Here is a 19,215-nt window from a genome sequence, read left to right on the forward strand (position 1 = left end):
CTCTGTCTCTCTCTCTCCCAAAAATAAATAAAAAACGTTGAAAAAAAATGAAAAAAAAATCACTAGAATAACCATTCATTAAAATAAGTCATAACATTAGTAACAGTTCATTAAAAACAAATATTCCTTAAATCATTGATACTTGGTTTACATTTATTAGTGTATCGAGACTAAGAGTATAATTCTGCTAAATGATACATATATATGTTTTTAAGACTAGAGGAAGGTAAATGTCATGAAATGGATAGAAGGGTTTATACTACTACAAAAAGTATGTAAACTTTTTGTAAACTATTTAAGTGTAAACTTTATTAAATAATTCATTTCTGAGAATATAAAGGAGTAATGTATACCACATGACTACATGAGCTGTTTGTGGCTTTCAATTATTGGTGAAAAGACATCTTTAAGTTCCTTCTAGCAATACCACTATCTTAGCTTAAGAATAACATTTTGATTCCTATCCTGAATTGTAATTTCTAACACAGTAGACATGAAAAAAGCATTCTTTGTTCCATGCATCAAATGTTATTTAAGCACTTATGATGTGCTAGATATTGTACTAAGTGCTAGAAATAAATCAAAAGGGAAATATAATCCTGTATTCAAGAACTTTATAGGTAAAGAAGTAAGGTGTGCATGCTATCATGGAATGTTTCCTGGATAGTATTATGGTTCCCTCTTTTCAAATAAAAGCATTAGATCACCTCCTCCTTTCTCAGAAAAGCCACAAAACTAGTCAACTTAAGAGATTTAGAAAGGGCAAGAGATTAAGTTAGAGTAATGTTGGCTTATAAAATTAAATTTCTGTTCATTATTTTCCCCCCATATCACCTTAAAAGGTTAGATGGACTTTCATCCACTTTGGAAGTTCTGTTTAGGACCAGATGATTTAAAATATAGGCTATGTTGCTAATCCAAAATTCACTCTGGCAGGTTGCAGGGAGTATATCAAAGGGATAGGCAGTCCCACTACAGAACAACTGATTCTCAGAATCAACAAGAGAGCTATGTGATTGCTCACTGTAAACAGCACAACATACATATTAAAGGGAAAGATCAAAAGTGTTTTCAGATATAAATCGCCAATTTAAATTCACCTGAACAGATAATCTAAAATGCAGAAGCTTCTCTCATGTGGATAACATTATGAGGCACTGTTTTTTTTTTTTTATTTTAACAATTTTTTTAATGTTTATTTATTTTAAGAGAGACAGAGAGAGTGCCAGTGGGGTAGGGGCAGAGAGGGAGGGAGAATTCCAAGCAAGCTCCATGCTAGCATTCCAAGCAATTTCAAGCAATTCCAAGCAAGCTCAGCACAGAGCCAGATGGCAGGGCTCAAATTCACAAAACTATGAGATCATGACCTGAGCTGAAATCAAGAGTCTGATGTTTCCAGTTTGAGCTATTATGTATAATGGTGCTACAGATGTTCACATAGTAGTCTTTAATTGGACCTATATTTTCATATTCCTGGGTGTATACCTAGGACTGGAATTGCCAGGTCATTTGGTAAGTTTATCATTGTTAACTATTTTTTTGTAATTTTTTGAATGTTTTATTTTTGAGAGAGAGAGAAAGAGTGCAAGCAGGGGAGGGGCAGAGAAAGAGAGAGAGACAGAATTATTTTTAACTTTTTAAAGAAATGGTCAAACTTTTCTATATGGGCTGTATAATTTGCACTCCCACCAGCAGTGTATGAAGGTTCTAATTCTTCCATGTCCTTGCCAATAGTTGTCACTGTCTTTATTTTTTTAAGTTTACTTATTTATTTTGAGGAGAGAGAGAGAGAGAGAGAGAGAGAGAGAGAGAGAGAGAGAGAGTGAGAGAGAGGGGGGGGGGGAGAGGCAGAAAAGAGGGAGAGACAGAATCCCAAGTAGCCTCCACACCGTGAGTGCAGAGCCCATCATGGGGCTTAATCTCACAAACTGTGCGATCATGACCTGAGCTGCAATCAAGAGTCTGATGCATAATCGACTGAGCCACCCAGGCGCCCCAGTATTCTTTTTTTTTACAATGAAGCAGTACTATAATGAGGAACATTAGATACACATTTAGGATAATGATTCTCCTAGGCAAAACCAGGTGGGCTAGCTTTATTTCTTTCTATTTCTCCATGAGACTAAGACTTAATCAAAGACAGTAACCATGTCCTTTTCACTTTTAAGAATAACATAATTTAACACAGCAATTAAATTCCATAACAAAGTATCCAATGTTGTATTTTTCCTTTCAATGAAGTGAAAAAATACTTCATTTTGCAGAGACTGCTTCTCTTCTTTCAGATTATATGATAACCTAGAATGTATGTCCTTCTTTATATAGTTCTAAAGCTTAAACTATGTGTATTATCAAATAACTTATCTACCCATATACACCACTTTATTCATATTTTTTAAAACTCAATTTTTATTACATATTTGCAAATAGTTTTTATTTTATCTTTCACCAGCCCAATTAAGTTGTCATCTCCTTCCACTAAAGACAGAAAACAGGTTTGATTTTACCTATGACCAGTCATCATAAAAGAGATAGATGATACCCTACCAATTACACTAGTCTTTATCAGCAATCACTCCATCTTCTGGGCTCTCTTAAATAAAAATTGTCCACTGACCATTTGTTATGAGTGGTCTATTTAAAGCTACTAAAAATACAAAAATAAATATTCTAATCATTCTGATTCTCTAGACATAATGCTAAAGTTCCTGGAACTTCCATGAGAAATTTCTGGTACTTCCTGGTTTTAGCTATTCAACAATCCCAGAGGAATAGAAAGACACAATTTGGTTTTGGATTCTGGCTTCTGGCTGAAAATGAGAAATGCAAACAAACACTAAAGTCATAGAAAACTCAGAGCTTTTGGAAAAGGCTGGCACATTTCAAGGGCCACCATTTTTTATTTTTCTAGATAATACAAAATAAATTGTAAGTTAAAGAAGAAAATCTATAAATACCAGCTAATGCCACCAAGAGAAACTGCCCTCTATAAGGGCAAAGAGAGAAAGTGATAGAGGAAAGAAAACACAGGTTTTTTTTATAGTCAAATACCAACATTCATACTTTGTAAGGGTTACCCTTTCTGAGAATTGGTATCTTTGTTTTAATTGTTGAAATAATAGCCAATACCTTGTTGGTGTAAGAATTTAAATGAAACAATGATGTGCAGCATATGTGTAGTGTTCCAAAATCTCACTGCTATCATTATAATTTAGGAGAAAAAAACTCATCTTTTCAGTGACATTTATACATGTAGCCACATCAACAGGCCTAACTGTATATTTGAAAAGAAAATTATACTTGGTTACTAGTTTCTCAAGGCTACTACAATAAAGTACCACAAACTGAGTGGCTTAAAGCAACAAAAATGTATCCTTTCATAGTTCTGGTGGCTAGAACTCCAAAATTAAGGTGTCAGCAGGGTTGGTGCCTTTGAGGAGGAACTGAAGTAGAATCTCTGAGGCTCTGAGGAGACTTCAGTCCATGCCTCTCTACCAGCTTCCAGGGGGTGCCAGCAATCCCTGGCATTTCTTGGTTTGTAGATTCTTCATTTCAATCTCTGCATCCATCTTCACATGGTATTCTCCTCTCTCTTTGTACAAGTTTCTCTCTTCTTATAAGAACAGTCCTGGGGCGCCTGGGTGGCTCAGTCGGTAAGTGTCTGACTTCAACTCAGGTCATGATCTCATGGTTCGTGAGTTCGAGCCCTGCATCGGGCTCTGTGCTGACAGCTCGGAGCCTGGAGCCTGCTTCAGATTCTGTGTCTCCCTCTCTCTCTCTGTTCCTCCCCCACTCACACTCTGTCTCTCTCTCAAAAATAAATAAACATTAAAAAAATTTAAAAAAAACAACAGTCCTTACATATCAGATAAAGGGTTAGCATACAAAATCTATAAAGAACTTGTCAAACTCAACACCAAAAAAACAAATAATCCAGTAAAGAAATGGGCAAAAGACATGAATAGACACTTCTCAAAGGAAGACATCCAGATGGCCAACCAACACATGAAAAAATGCTCAACATCGCTCATCATCTGGGAAATACAAATCAAAACCACAATGAGATAACCACCTCACATCTGTCAGAATGGCTAATATTAACAACTCAGGGAATGACAGATGTTGGCGAGGATGAGGAGAAAGAGGAACCCTTTTGCACTGCTAGGAATGCAGTCACTCTGGAAAACAGTATGGAGGTTCCTCAAAACACTAAAAATAGAACTATCCTATGACCCAGCAATTGCACTACTAGGCATTTATCCACGGGATACAGGTGTGCTGTTTCAAAACCACACATGCACCCCCATGTTTACAGCAGCACTATCAACAATAGCCAAAGTATGGAAAGAGCCCAAATGTCCATCAATGGATGAATGGATAAAGAAAATGTGGTATATATATATATATATATATATATATATATATATATATATACACACACACACACACACACAATGGAGTATTACTCGGCAATCAAAAAGAATGAAATCTTGTCATTGGCAACTATGTGGATGGAACTGGAGGGTATTACGTTAAGTGAAATTAGTCAGTCAGAGAAAGACAAATATCATATGACTTCACTCATATGAGGACTTTAAGAGACAAAACAGATGAACATAAGGGAAGGGAAACAAAAATAATATAAAAACAGGGAAGGGGACAAAACAGAAGAGACTCATAAATATGGAGAACAAAGTTACTGGAGGGGTTGTGGGAGGGGGGGAGGGCTAAATGGGTAAGGGGCATTAAGGAATCTACTCCTGAAATCATTGTTTCACTATATGCTAATTTGGATGTAAATTTTAAAAAATATAAAATAAAATTAAGAAAATAAATAAATAAAATAAGGTGACAAGCTGGTATGTAAACTAAATAAATACATAAATAATAAAAAAGAACAACAGTGCTTGAATTAGGGCCTACTCTAATCCAGTATAACCACATACTAACTTGATTGCATTTGCAAAGAACCTATTTCAAAATAAGGTCACATTCATAGGTTCTGGTGGGTGTGCATTTGGGAGTAAATACTTTTAAATTCAGTACAGTTAAAAAACCTTATTTTAAGAGAATTAAGTGAATAAAAAGTCTCCACCTTAAACTAAAGCTTTTTAAAGGTTTAAGGTTTTTTGTTTTTTTTTGAGAGAGAGAGAGAGAGAAAGAGAAAGAGAGAGAGAAGCAAAGGGCAGAGAGAGAGAGAAAGAATCTTAAGCAGGTTCTACACTCAACACATAGCCTGACACAGGGCTTGATCCACTACCCTGGGATCATGACCTGAGATGAAATCAAAAGTCAGATGCTCAACCAACTAAGCCACCCAAGCACCCCTCAGTGTACACTTTGTAAACTTATTATGGATAAGACTGGTGCTTACCAAATCCAACAAGATATCTAATAGGAGAAAGAAAAGTAGAATCTACATAAGAATATGATTATTATCGGGGCGCCTGGGTGGCTCATTCAGTTAAACGTCCGACTTCAGCTCAGGTCATGATCTCGTGGTTCATGAGTTCAAGCGCCACATCAGGCTCTGTGCTGTCAGCTTGGAGCCTGGAGCCTGCTTTGGATTCTGTGTTTCCCTCTCTCTCTGCCCCTCCCCCACTCACACTCTGTCTCCCTCTGTCCCTCAAAAATGAATAAACGTTTCAAAAACTTAAAAAAAAAAAAGAATATTATTATTATCTGGCCTGATATGTTTCTACTCTTATAATAAAATTGTAAAATAATTAACAATGATTAACCAAGTCACACCAGGAAAAAGGTGTTAGATGACCAGACCACAGCGTTAGAGCAGTGAAACTGAGGTAAATGCATTCCATGTGAGTATATAAATTAAGTCCACATGCATATATAAAGAAAATACTTGTACTATCTGTATTTAATTTTACCAAAAAAGAAGTAAGTTAAATTGTACTAACATTTAAGTATAGGTACTCTTTTGGAGCATCCCACCCCGACTCCTCACTTGGACAGTACAGTACACAAGGTATTGTGGGGAAGAAAGGATGTTGTAGAACACAGAGAAGCTATAGTAACATCCTGATTTATGCACTAACTTTTAAAGTATTTGAATATATTGCAGTTTACATGTACCTGGTTGAGTCATTTGTGATTGGTCCTCACAAAATAGATAACTAGTTTTAAAAGATAACACGTAAAACATACTAAAGTAAATTCTAATGATTCAAATACATGCAAACGGCAGAGCTGACACTTTCTAACAATACAAAGAGTTCTTTATCAACAACAACATAAAATAGATACAATGACCATCTGATAAAATCTGTTAAGAAATTAGACAATTAGAATTTTATGCCTTGAGGGGCACCTGGGTGGCTCAGGCAGTTGAGCTGGAGTGTCTGACTCTTGATTTCAGCTCAGATTATGATCTCACTGTTCATGAGATCGAGCCCCATGTTGGGCTGCCTGCTGACAGCATAGGGCCTACTTGAGATTCTTTCTCTCCCTTTGTCTCTGCCCCTCCTCTACTTTCTCTCATGCTCTTTCTCACTCTCAAAATAAACAAATCTTTTTAAAAATTAAAAAAAAAGAATTTTATGCCTTGAGATATAAGCTAATGATAGCAGGATGTGATCAATACTGATTGGCAATATATTTTAAATAATACTTTAACTTCTTATGCATATTTTATAATGCATGTAATAGTACAGAACACATGTATATAATTTAAAAATAAACACACATATATCACTTAAATTTTTATAGATGTAATAAAACAATCAAAATATGTTTGAAAACTACTATTTAGACAATCTCCAGAATAAAGAAGTTGAATATCCTTTTGGAACACTTAACTCCAACAGGACAATTATTATATGATTATATGATTCAACTTCTATGAAATATTCAGAAGAGGAGAATTCATAGAGACAAAAAGTAGATCAGAAAACATCAGGAATGGCAAATGAGTTATTGCTTAATGGGTACAGAATTCCAATCTAGGGTGATGAAAATGTTCTGGAAATATTGGTGATGGTTTCACAACACTGCAAATGTACTTAAATGACACTTTTATACTTTTGTTTTTACTTGTACACTTTATTTTTTTAATTTTTAAAAAATGTTTATTTATTTTGAGAGAGAGAGAGAGAGAGAGAGAAAGAGAACAAGCAGGGGAAAGGCAGAGAGAGAATCCCAAGCAGGCCCAAATCAATCAACACAGAGCCCGACACAGGGCTCTATCTCATGAACCATGAAATCATGACCTGGGCAGAAAATCAAGAGGTGGACGAATGAGCCACCCAGGTGTCCCTTTGCCTAAGATGCTTTAAAATGATAAATTTTATGTTATATATCTTTTACCAAAACAAAAAATTTTTTTAAAATCTTATCACAAGCCACCCCACGAAAGACAACTGAACTCACTCCCTCAAATTCAATGTTTATTTAACAATCTTTTGATCTGTGAATTTGTTTCCTGAGTGCCTTAAAGATAATTAATCTGACTAGGTAAATTTCCTATCATAAATAGATTGTTAGTTTTTTTTTTTTTTTTTTTAGAACATTTATTTATTATTGAGAGATAGAGAGACAAAGAGCGTGAGCAGGGGAGGGGTAGAGAGAGGGGGAGACATAGAATCTGAAGTAGGCTCCAGGCTCTGAGCTGTCAGCACAGAGCCTGATGCGGGGCTCGAACTCACAAACTGCGAGATCATGACCTGAGCCGAAGTCGGTCGCTTAACCAACTGAGCCACCCAGGTACCCCAGTAGATTGTTAGTTTTATTGGAAGATTTCTTCTAGATAAACTAATAAAATCCATTTTCTAAATTTAAGAGCCAAGGTATAAATACCCTGTGAAACTCTGCCTCAAGTAAATAGATGGTCTCCATCTTTAAAATCTCTTAGATTGAAAACAAACTGCTGTTTGATTTATACCAGTTATTTCTATCTAACTACTAGGGAATATAGGCATTAGTGCAGAACACTGTTTACCTTCAATATATGTAACCTTTTAAAAAATTGTTTTGTTTCCCTAGATCCTAAAAGTCATCCATGTTCAGAGCAAAAACACTACTGCTTTGGTACATTTGTCTCTTCAACTTTGCAAAAATGAATCAATTTTAACACTTGAAATGGGGCAAATTTCAATTAAAGATTACTTTCATTTTCAAAACCTGAAACTGTATTTCTTCATTCATTCATTCATTCATTCTCTAAATAAACATTCACCAAGTATTTAAACACATACCAGAGACTATGCAAAATGGGTGAAGAGAAGGGTATAACAGGATGAGAAGTGACAGAAGCAAAAAAGATACTAAGGTACACTTAAGGGCTACCAAATCCAGACTGAGCAGGAAAAGATGAGGTAGTAAAATCCTAAAACAGGCTAACACTTGATCTGCACCTTGAAGGACATACTGAATGAAGCTACCCAGAGACAGGCAGAGGGAGCTTGGTAGTATTTTTTTTTTTTTTTTTTTTTAATGAAGGACTGAGTAAAATACTGTCTTTAAGTGACTGGCACAGTACCTAGAATACAATATATGGGTTCCAGGCATAGACACTGAGGCCACAAGGAGCATCAAGGCCAAGTGATTCCTTTCAGAAGGAAAAGCAAAAACATTCCACCAGCATTTCCTCACTGTGGGAATTGTGGAAGTTCCAAGTTACCTCCCTGCTTCCTGGCTTCACAGCCAATAGAGGGAAGTGTGGTGTCAAACAGGTGTCTCTAGATTGGATGGGGGCCCCCAAATGTGGGGCGACGATCAGGTGGAAGCGGGTGGCACAGGAGGTGAATGAACTCACCTGAGGCCAAACAAAGGAGACAAAAGTTTATTGAATACATTGCTAGGGAGCAGTGAGCAGGACAGCAGAGGAGAGGCTCTCTGCAATGAAGCAGTGGAAGGGGGCTATTTTTAAAGGGGGAAGATGAGGAGGTATGGCGACATATGGAATTCTTCCTTTTTTGATAACTGTGCCTGGTTGTAAGTAGCCCGTTGGTCAGTTAGGGCCTAGGGATATTTTAAGGTAGGTTGCCTTGATGGGACTGTCTGTACTCCATTGCTCAAGCATGTGTGCCTGAAAGCAGCCTCTACAGTAAGGACTCTATACTACAGAGAATATGAAAACTATATAATAGAGAATATGTGGAGAGAGGGAGGGAGGGACAGAAGAAGGGAGGAAGGAAAAAACACCTAAATAACTGAATATTTACCTCCTCTACATGGCCATCATGACTATTCCATTTTACCTGATTTCACTTTTTACATCAGTTACTAGATATCTAAGACACCCAGTTTATCTGTCATCAACAAAACTTATATTAAAAGGGTTCTATCTCCTAATCTAAATCAAGGTCAGCCTTTGACACTTTATATCAAACTTCCCAAATAATGTATTACACATCCACAGCTATACCAGGAATGGGAACCCTTCATTCCTTGAGGAAGCTAAGAGGGGCCTGAGGCACTGGAGCACTCGGGACTGCCAATGCTGCATCCTTTAAAAGTTTTGCAACATTTGGGGTATTCACTTCTGAATGCTCCCTCTCTGTAAAGACAGCTTTCATACTATTCTTAATCTGATTTTATACTTCAATAAACTTTTGCCTGTGCTCATAAATAAATTAAATAAATAAATGTCTTACAACTTTTTTCTAATATCATAAAATTAGTCAGGCTTATGCCATAACAATTTGGCATTTATATCCTTGATAATCCGGCATTACCTAGTGTACTATATATAACAATGTTCAGTCAAAAATGGGAAGTCTCAGATGTAACATACTCAGTATAACACTAGTATGACTGGATGTCACCATGATATGCCTGTCAATTACCTAAAAATCAAACTGACTAGATTTCTGATTTTAATACTACTAGTTACATAAATTACATACATAAGGTTGTCCGCTCTTGGCACTTTTTTTTTTAAGTTTTTTTTTTTTTAATGTTTATTTTTGAGAAAGAGACAGAGAGAGAGAAAGAGAGAGAGACAGAGTGCAAGCAGGGAAGGGACAGAGAGGGAGGGAGACACAGAATCCAAAGCAGGCTCCAGGCTCTGAGCTGTCCGCACAGAGCCCAACATGGGGCATGAACTCACGAACCACGAGATCATGACCTGAGCCAAAGTCAGATGCTTAACTGACTGAGCCACCCAGCTGCCTCCAACTCTTGGCACTTTTATCCAAAATAGTACTGAAAGTACTACCAAGAGCAATCAGACAAACAAAAGAAATAAAAAGCATCCAAATCAAAAGGGAAGAAGTAAAATTATCTGTTTAGAGAGGACATGATCCTAATTGTAGAAGACCTTAAAGACCCCCAAGAAAATCTGTCAGAATAAACAAATTCAATAACATTGCAGGATAAAATAAAAATCAACCTACAAGTTTGTCTCTACACCAACAACGATCTATCTCCAAAGGAAATCACAAAAACAATCCCATTTAGGATAGCATCGAAAAAAAAAAAAAATAAAAAAAATATATATATATATATATATATAGGAATAAATTTAACCAAGAAGGTGAAAGATATGTAGAGTAAAAACTGTAAAACACTTATGAAAGAAACTGAAGCTGCAAACTAATGGACAGATATTCCACATACACAGATTAGAAGAATTAACACTGTTGAAATGTCCATACTCCTCAAAGTGATGTACAGATTCAATGCAATCCCTATCAAAATTCCAATGGTTTTTTCCACAAAAATAGAAAAAAAAAATCTAAAATTTATAATGAAGGGCAGCTGGGTGGTTCAGTCGGTCAAGTGTTCGACTCTTGCTTTAGGCTCAGATCATGGTCTTGTGGTCGTGAGATCAAGCCCTGCACTGGGCTCTTCGCTGACAGTGCAGAGCCTGCTTGGGATTCTCTCTCTCCCTCCCTCCCTCTTCCCATTCATGCTTTTTATCTCTCAAAATAAACAAACATTTAAAAATTTAAAAATTAAAATAAATAAAATTTATAAGGAAACACACAAGGTCACAAACAGCCAATGCCATCCTGAGACAAAGTTGGAAGAATCATGTTCCCCAACTCCAAACTATTTTACAAAGCTCCAGTAATCAAAACAGTGCGTTAAAAATTTAAAACAACAACAACAAGTGCAGTACTGGCATAAGAAAAAAGATACACAGAGCATGGAAGAGAATAGAGAACCCAGAAATAAACTCACACATACACAATCAAGTAATTTTTTGACACTGATGCAAAGAAGAACACACAATGGGGAAATGACAGTCTTTTCAATGAATGGTGTTAGGAAAACTGAGTATCTATATGCAGAAGAATGAAAATGGATCCTTATCTTACACCATACACAAAAATCAACTCAAAATAAAGACATAAGTATAAGACCTGAAACTATAAAACTCCTAGAAGGAAAAACATAGGGGAAAAGCTCCCTGACATTGGACTTGACAATGATTTTTTTTGATATGACACCAAAAGCTCAGGCAACAAATGTAAAAATAAACAAGTGGGACTACATCAAACTAAAAAGCTTCTTCACAGTAAAGAAAACAATCAACAAAATGAAAAGGCAACCTATAGACTGGGAGAAAATATTTTAAAACCATGTATCTGATAAAGGATTAATATCCAAAATATACAAGGAACTTACACAACTCAATAGCAAAATAACAACCTGATTTTTTTAAAAAATGAGTAAAGGACTTTTCTAGACATTTTTCCATAAATAGCCAACAGGTGCATGAAAAGGTGTTTGATGTCACTAATCATCAGGGAAATGCAAATCAAAATCACAATGAGATATTACCTCATGCCTCTTAAGATGGATATTATCAAAAAGATAAAAGAAAACAAGTGTTGGTAAAGATCCAAAGAAAAACAAACACTCATAAAGTATTGGTGGGGGTGTAAAGTGGTATAGTCATTATATAAGATGATATACAGTTTCCTCAAAAACTTAAAACTTGGGGCACCTGAATGGCTCAGTTAGAAGAGCATGAGACTCTTGATTTCAGGGTGGTGAGTTCCAGTCCCACACTGGTGGAGAGATTACTAAAGAAATAAATAACTTAAAAAAAAAAAAAAGACCTAAAACTAAATGACCATATAATCCAGCAATCCAAGGAAATGAAATCAGTACCTTGAAGAGGTATCTACAGAAGCACGTTCACTGCAGCATTACTCACAATCACCAAGACAGGGAAACAACTAAGGATCCACTGACAGATGAATGGATAAAGAAATTGTGTTATATGTATACATCCGACCACTGAACAACATGGGTTTGAACCTCTGTGTGGAATTTTTACTATAAATGGAGTAAACCTATTTTACTTATAATTTTCTTTTTTTAAAACTTTTTTAATGTCTTTATTTGTTTTTGAGGGAGAGAGAGAGACAGAGTACGAGCCAGGGAAGGGCAGAGAGAAAGGGAGACACAGAATCCAAAGCAGGCTCCAGGCTCTGAGCTGTCAGCACAGAGCCCGACACAGGGCTCGAACTCATGAACCACAAGATCATGATGTGAGCCAAAGCTGGACGCCCAACAGACTGAGCCACCAAGGTGCCCCACTTACGATTTTAATAACATTTTACACATAATAGGTGTTAAACGACTATGTTATCAATAAGGCTACCAGTCAACAGTATTTATTAGTGGTTAAGTTTGGGGAGTCAAAAGTTACATGAAGATTTTTGACCGTGCAGGGGTAGGAGCTTACAATGTTCCAGGGTTAACTGTCTGTAATATATAGCAGGCATCCTTAAAAAAAGAAGGAGATCCTGCTATTTGGCAACAACATGGACAAACCTAGAGGACGTTACGCTAAGGAAAATAAAGCAGATGCACAAAGAAAATTATTATATGATCTGACTTTTATGTCATCAAATACATGCACAGAGAGGAGAACTGTGGTTACAGGGGTAAGGAGGTACAAGAAATGAACAGGTGTTGGTCAAAGGATACAAAGTTGCAGTTGATCAGAATGAGTAAGTATAAAGATCTAACACAGAGCACCAAGACTCTAGTTAATAACACTGTACTGTATACTGGAAGGTTGCTAAAAAGAATGTAAGTATCAGGTGCTCTGCCCACAAAAAAAAGAAAAAGAAAAAAGAGAAAGTAACTATTTGAGGAGACAGCTATGTTAGTTTCACGATAGTAATCATTTCATGATGTATATGTATATCAAAGCATCATGTTTCACACCTTAATATAGTTTCATTTTTTAAAATAAGTAGATAAACCTCATAATAGAAAAGGATAGATTACATTATAATATTTCTTTTCTCTTTTAAATTAATACCTAGGGTCCTCTTCTAAGATTAAAAACTTGTAGGGGAGGCTACAGAAAACATTCTGCCAGTGAACAGCAAGCTATCAACACTGCACTTCATTGGTATGTAAACTATAAATATAAATGTCAGATACTACCATCCCTAAAAATGAGGCAGGCTCACCCTTCCCCACTCCAGTTTTATCTTCTACTAGGTTTGGCTTGCTGAAAGTCAACCAGTATTTCTCCTCTTCATTCCAATGTAAGAAGAGAAGCAAAACTAGCTTTTAGTCTATGAAAATTAAAGTTTTATGAATCCCAGTACCAAATGAAGTCCTGAGAAACTAATTACAAATTTTATTAAAATTTTCCTCCGTGGGTTTTTTTTTTTTTTTTTTTTTTTTACTGCCAACACTCAAATTTCTGGAAATCTGAGCACTGATTCTCTTTCCAAGACAGTGAAAACCTACAGTTAAAGAAATGATGTCAGGTTTACCATACCCTCAAGTAATCCTTGATTAACGTAAGAAATCTTTTGGGATGCCTGGGTGGCTCAGTCAGTTAAGCATCCAACTTCAGCTCAGGTCATGATCTCACAGTTCATGAGTTCGAGCCCCGTGTGAGGCTCTCTGCTGACAGCTAAGAGCCTAGAGCCTGCTTCAGATTCAGTGTTTCCTCCTCTCTCTGTCCCTCCCATGCTTATGCTCTGTCTCTCTCTGTCTCCCAATAATAAATAAACATTTAAAAAAAATTTTTTTTAAGACTATCTAACACTATCTAAGAAAGGGGGCACCTGGGTGGCTCAGTCAGTTTAGCATCCAACTTCGGCTCAGGTCACGATCTCACAGTTTGTGGGTTCAGGCTCCGTATTGGGCTCTCTGCTGTCAGCATGGAGCCCGCTGTGGATCTTCTGTCCCCTTCTCTCTCTGTCCCTCCCCCACGCACCTGTGCATGCTCTCTCAAAAATAAATAAACATTTTAAAAAAGACTAAGAAAGACTGAGTTAAGATCATATAATAAATTCATGTTTTCATGTATTATCTACCCATCCCACTCAAAACCTACAAGTCAAATAAAAAAATACATTAATTTAAAAAAGAAAACAAACAAGACAAAAATAGACATTAAATGAAGTAACTATCTCCCTAGATCAAAAACACAAATTTGTAATCAGAGTTAAAGTCAGAAACACACTAGACTCTTGGTTAAAAAGAAGGCAACAGGCAGAGGATTCTGGGAAGATGGTGGAGTAGGAAGCCCCAGGAATCTGTCTCCCCACCTAGAGGATAACTATTGCAGCAGAATCTCTCTGCTGTAACTATTTTGGAACTCTGGAGAGGCTGAAGGCTTGTAACTTCCAGGGGAAGATTTGGAAGAGTAAATTCTGGCTAATTTCAGTCAATTTCAGCTCTTAGCAGATTAGCAGCTATTCATCCTCCAGACACATGGCAAACAGCTGTGTACATGCTCCTGGAGAAGCTCGCACAGAGCTTGTGGAAACCAAGGCAGGCAAAAAGGACCCTCGCCTCCAAATATTGGAAATCTGTTAGATTGCTAACTGCTGCTTCTGATCACAGAGGTAGAGACAAAGAGGAAGGCAGCCATTTTGTTGTACCTCTCCCAAGTGTTGCAAGCCCCTCTAAATGATTTACAGGAAATTTAAGGAAGTAGCACCCTTTTCCTCACCTTCATTTTTTTTTTTTTGGCTTTTTTCCCTTTCAGAAGCTAGACTTTAACGACTAGAACATTCAAATGAATGACTAGATCATGACTAGAATATGCATATGCAGGAAAATTAGAAAGTGACCATGTATGGACAGGGAAAGCCTCAGGAAAAAAATTTGGTAAGACCTTAAGTTTACCCCTCAGGCCAATTCTCAGCACAGAGAGAGCCTACGACAATCAAAAAAACAAAAACTAAACCTTGAGTAAGGGGGAGAGGTCCAGAGTTTCATTATTAGACTAAAATGTCTCATGTTCAACAAAAAAAATCACAGGGCATACAAAGAAAGTAAGGCTTGTTCATAGAAAAAAATTAAATCAACAGAAGCTATTCCCAAAAAAAGAACTTATGGTGTATAAACTAGACTAAGTCTTTAAAACAAGGGACTTACAAATGCTCAAAGAACTAAAGTATGGAGAAATTAAAACAATGTGTGAACAAAATGGAAATATCAATAAAGAAATAAAAAACCTAAAAAGAAACCAAAAACAAATTCTGGAGCTGAAAAGTATACAACTGAAATGAAAATTTCACTAGAGGGATTCAACGACAAATTTGGGCAGGCAGAAGAAACATCAGTGAACTCAAAAATAGGACAAAAGAAATTATCAAGTCTGAGGAAGAGAAAGATTGGGGAAAAAAGTAAATAAAGCCTATGGAACCTGTGTGACACCATCAAGCAGACTAATATATGCATCATGTGAGTCCCAGAAGGAGAAGAGAGAATGGGACAGAGATTTGAAGAAATAATGCCTGAAAACCTCCCAAATTTGATGAATGACATAAAAATATCCAAGAAGTTCAATGAATTCCAAGTAGGATACGTCTCAAAGAGACCCACACTGAGACATATTATAATTAAACTGTCAAAAAACAAAGAAAGAAATTCCTGTAGGGGCACTTGGGTGGCTCAGTTGGTTGAGCATCTGACTCTTGATTTCGGCTCAAGTCATGATCCCAGGGTCATGGGATCAAGCTCTGCATCAGGCTCTGGGCTGAGTGTGGAGCCTGCTTGAGAATCTCTCTCTCTCTACCTCTGCCCTTCTCCCTGACTCCTGCTCTCTAAAATAAAAAATAATAATAATAGTTTAAAAATGAATGAATGAATGAATGAATGAATGAATGAAAAAGAAAGAATGCTAAGAGACTTCTCATCAAAAACTTTGAAGGCCAGAAGACAGTGGTTCTATATATTCAAAGTGCTAAAAGAAAAAACCTGTCAACTAAGAATTCTGTATCTGGCAAAACTGTCCCTCAAAATGAGGGAGAAATTAAAGACATTCTCAAGTAAACAAAAGCTCAGTTTGTGAGCACTAGACCTGCCTTGCAGGAAATGCACAAGGGAGTCCTGCAGGGTGGAAGGAAGGGACACCAGATAGTAGCTTGAAGCTGTATGAAGAAATAAAGATCTCACTAAAGGTATATATATGGACAATTACAAAATACAGTATTATTGTAACAATGATTTGTAACTATACTTTGTTTTGTACATGATTTACATGACTGATACATTTAAAGAAAAAAATTATCAGCATAAAAGCAAGTATTAGTGTAACTTTGATTTGTAACTCAAATCCTGTTTTCTACATAATTTAAGAAACTAAATACATTTTGAAAATTACTTGTTTATATTTTGGGGCATACAATGTATTAAAATGTCATTATGGGATATTAGCAAGTGAAAAGGGTGGGAATGGTGCCTTAAAAGAGCAGCTTTTCTATTACCGAAGTTAAGCTGGTGTAAATTCAAGTAGGAATGTCATAACTTTAGGATGCTAAATGTAATTCCCTTGCTAATTACAAACATAATAGCTATAGAATATACATAAAAGGAAATGAGAAAGTAATTTAAACATTTCACTACAAAAAAATGAAATAAACACAAAAGATAGTAATTCAGAAAATAAGGAATGAAAAAGCTATAAGGCACACAGTAAACAAAGAGCACAATGACATAATTAAGTCCTTACCAGTAATTACTTTAATAAATGGATTAAACACTCCAATAAAAAAACAGATTGGCATGGGTAAAAATACATGATCCAACTATATGCTGTCTACACAAGACTCACTTGAAATCCAAAGACATAAACAGGTTGAAGTAAAGTAAAAAGAAGATATTGCATGCATATAGCAACCAAAAGAGAGCTACACTAATATCAGACAAAATACATTATAAGTCAAGAAAGGTCATGAGGCATGCCTGGGTGGCTCGGTTGGCTAAGCGTCCAATTCAATTTCTGCTCTGGTCATGATCTCACAGTTCATGGTTTCCAGCCCTGCACTGAGCTCTGTGCTGACAGTGCGGAGTCTGCTTGGGACTCTCTCTCTGTCTCTCTCTGCCCCCCGCCCCTCCTCTATCTCAAAAATAAACAAACTCAAAAAAAATAAATAAATAAAGGTCACAAGACAAAGAGAACATCATACATTAATAAAAGTTTCAATACAATGAGAATACTTATTAATTATAAATGTTCATGTACCTAGTGAAAGATCATCAAAATATATGAAGCAATAACTGATAGAACTAAAAGGAGAATTAGATACTTCAAATTAATAAAGACTTCAAAATGTCACTCACAAAAATAAACAGAACAACCAGATAGAATGTTAGGAAATAGAGAAAACTTAAACAACAACAAAATTAACTAGACCTAACAAATATAAACAGAACACTGTACCCAATAACAACAGAACACACATTATTCCCAAGCACACATGGGACACTTTCCAAGAAAAACCATACATTAGAGGCCACCACAAATTGAAGTCTCAATAGGTTTTAAAAGATAGATATACAAAGTATCTTCCTTGTCAACAATGGGAAAAGGTTAGAAATCAATAAAAAAAAGAAAAATGAAAAATTCACAAAATTGTGTAAATGAAACATGCACTTTTTGAGAGAGAGAGAAAGAGCAAGCAGGGGACAGGGCAAAGAGAGAGGGAGAGAGAATCTTAAACAGGCTCCATGCCCAGGATGGAGCTCCATACAGGGCTCAATCTTACAACTGTGAGATCATCATCTGGGCCGAAATCAAGAGTCAGATGCTTAACCGACTGAGCCACCCTGGCACCCGAAATAACACATTTTTAAACAACCACTAGCTCAAAGAAGAAATCATAAGGCAAACTAGAAACTATCTAGAGAATAATGAAAATGAAAAACACAACATACTAAAAATTACGGGACACAGCAAAAGCGGTGCCAAAGGGAAAATGTTTTTTAATTTGTTTTTAATGTTTATTTATTTTTAAGAGAGAGAGAGAGAGACAGACTGACAGAGCACAAGCAGGGGAGGGGCAGAGAGAGAGGGAGACACAGAATTGAGAGCAGGCTCCAGGCTCTGTGCTGTTAGCACAGAGCCTGATGTAGGGCTCAAACCCATGAGCCCTCAAGCTGTGAGATCATGACCTGAACCAAAGTTGGCTGCTTAACCAACTGAGCCACCCAGCCACCCCTATAGCTATAAATGCACATATTAAAATACAAGAAAGATCTCAGATCAACAACCTAACTTTAGAACATAAGGAACAGAGACTCCGCATGCACTTTGGTCGTGGAGCAGCCTTGGGGGGTCTCCTCTGCAAAAGGGCTCCGTGGCCTAGCGTCCCTGTCCCTGCCACCTGTTATTGCACAACGAGGCCTGCAAGGGGTCACCTTGCAACAGGCCCACAAGCGACAGCATGGCAGTCATCTCCTCCAGCGGCTCACTCGTGGCCACCCACGACTATTACTGGCGTCTCCCCAAGGCCAACCGAGGTCACTGGTGGGCAAGCTTCTTTTTCAGGAAGTCCACTCTCCCATTCATGGATACAGTGTTGGAGTCCCCAGAGCGTTGGGAATCTCCCCAGGACTTCGGCAGCTCGATCACCTGAGACCTGGCTCTGGAAGCCATGAGGAAGCAGCCTGGTGGCCAGCCTGGCAAAGCCAACACCGGGCCCCAGTCCTGAGGGGCCCCTGTCAGGCTTCAGGAGGCTCTAGGCTCATCAGAGCCCCTCCCTTCCCTCTTTTCCCTCCCCTCCCCTCCTAGACCAGCTGGGCTGTGGCAGAAGTACTTGGGTTCTTTTACATCAAAATAACAAAACACCAAAAAGGAAGTTGAGAGAATGCCACTTTTTACTACCCAAGCCACAGGCAAGCCTTCCCAACACCCTGTAACCATGTGCCTTGCACCAAGTGGAAAATAAACCAAGCAGCCAGTTGCCCTGGTGGGCGGGGGGGAATATAAGGAACAGAAAAAAAAGAACAAACTAAACCCAAAGCTAGCAGAGGGAAGAA

At 37.1% G+C, this 19,215-nt stretch overlaps 1 protein-coding gene and 1 pseudogene across 4 annotated transcripts in view; one reads left to right on the forward strand and one right to left on the reverse strand.

Moving 5' to 3' along the window:
* FCHSD2 (FCH and double SH3 domains 2) overlaps positions 1–19,215 on the reverse strand; it is a 310,380-nt gene that overhangs the window by 219,465 nt on the left and 71,700 nt on the right. The gene's annotated exons all lie outside the window — the stretch shown is intronic.
* Positions 18,394–19,141, forward strand: LOC121039243 (pancreatic progenitor cell differentiation and proliferation factor-like; annotated as a pseudogene).

This window comes from Herpailurus yagouaroundi, unplaced genomic scaffold (assembly GCF_014898765.1).
Source record: "Herpailurus yagouaroundi ecotype Mexico unplaced genomic scaffold, PumYag 180, whole genome shotgun sequence".
Lineage (NCBI taxonomy): Eukaryota > Metazoa > Chordata > Mammalia > Carnivora > Felidae > Herpailurus > Herpailurus yagouaroundi.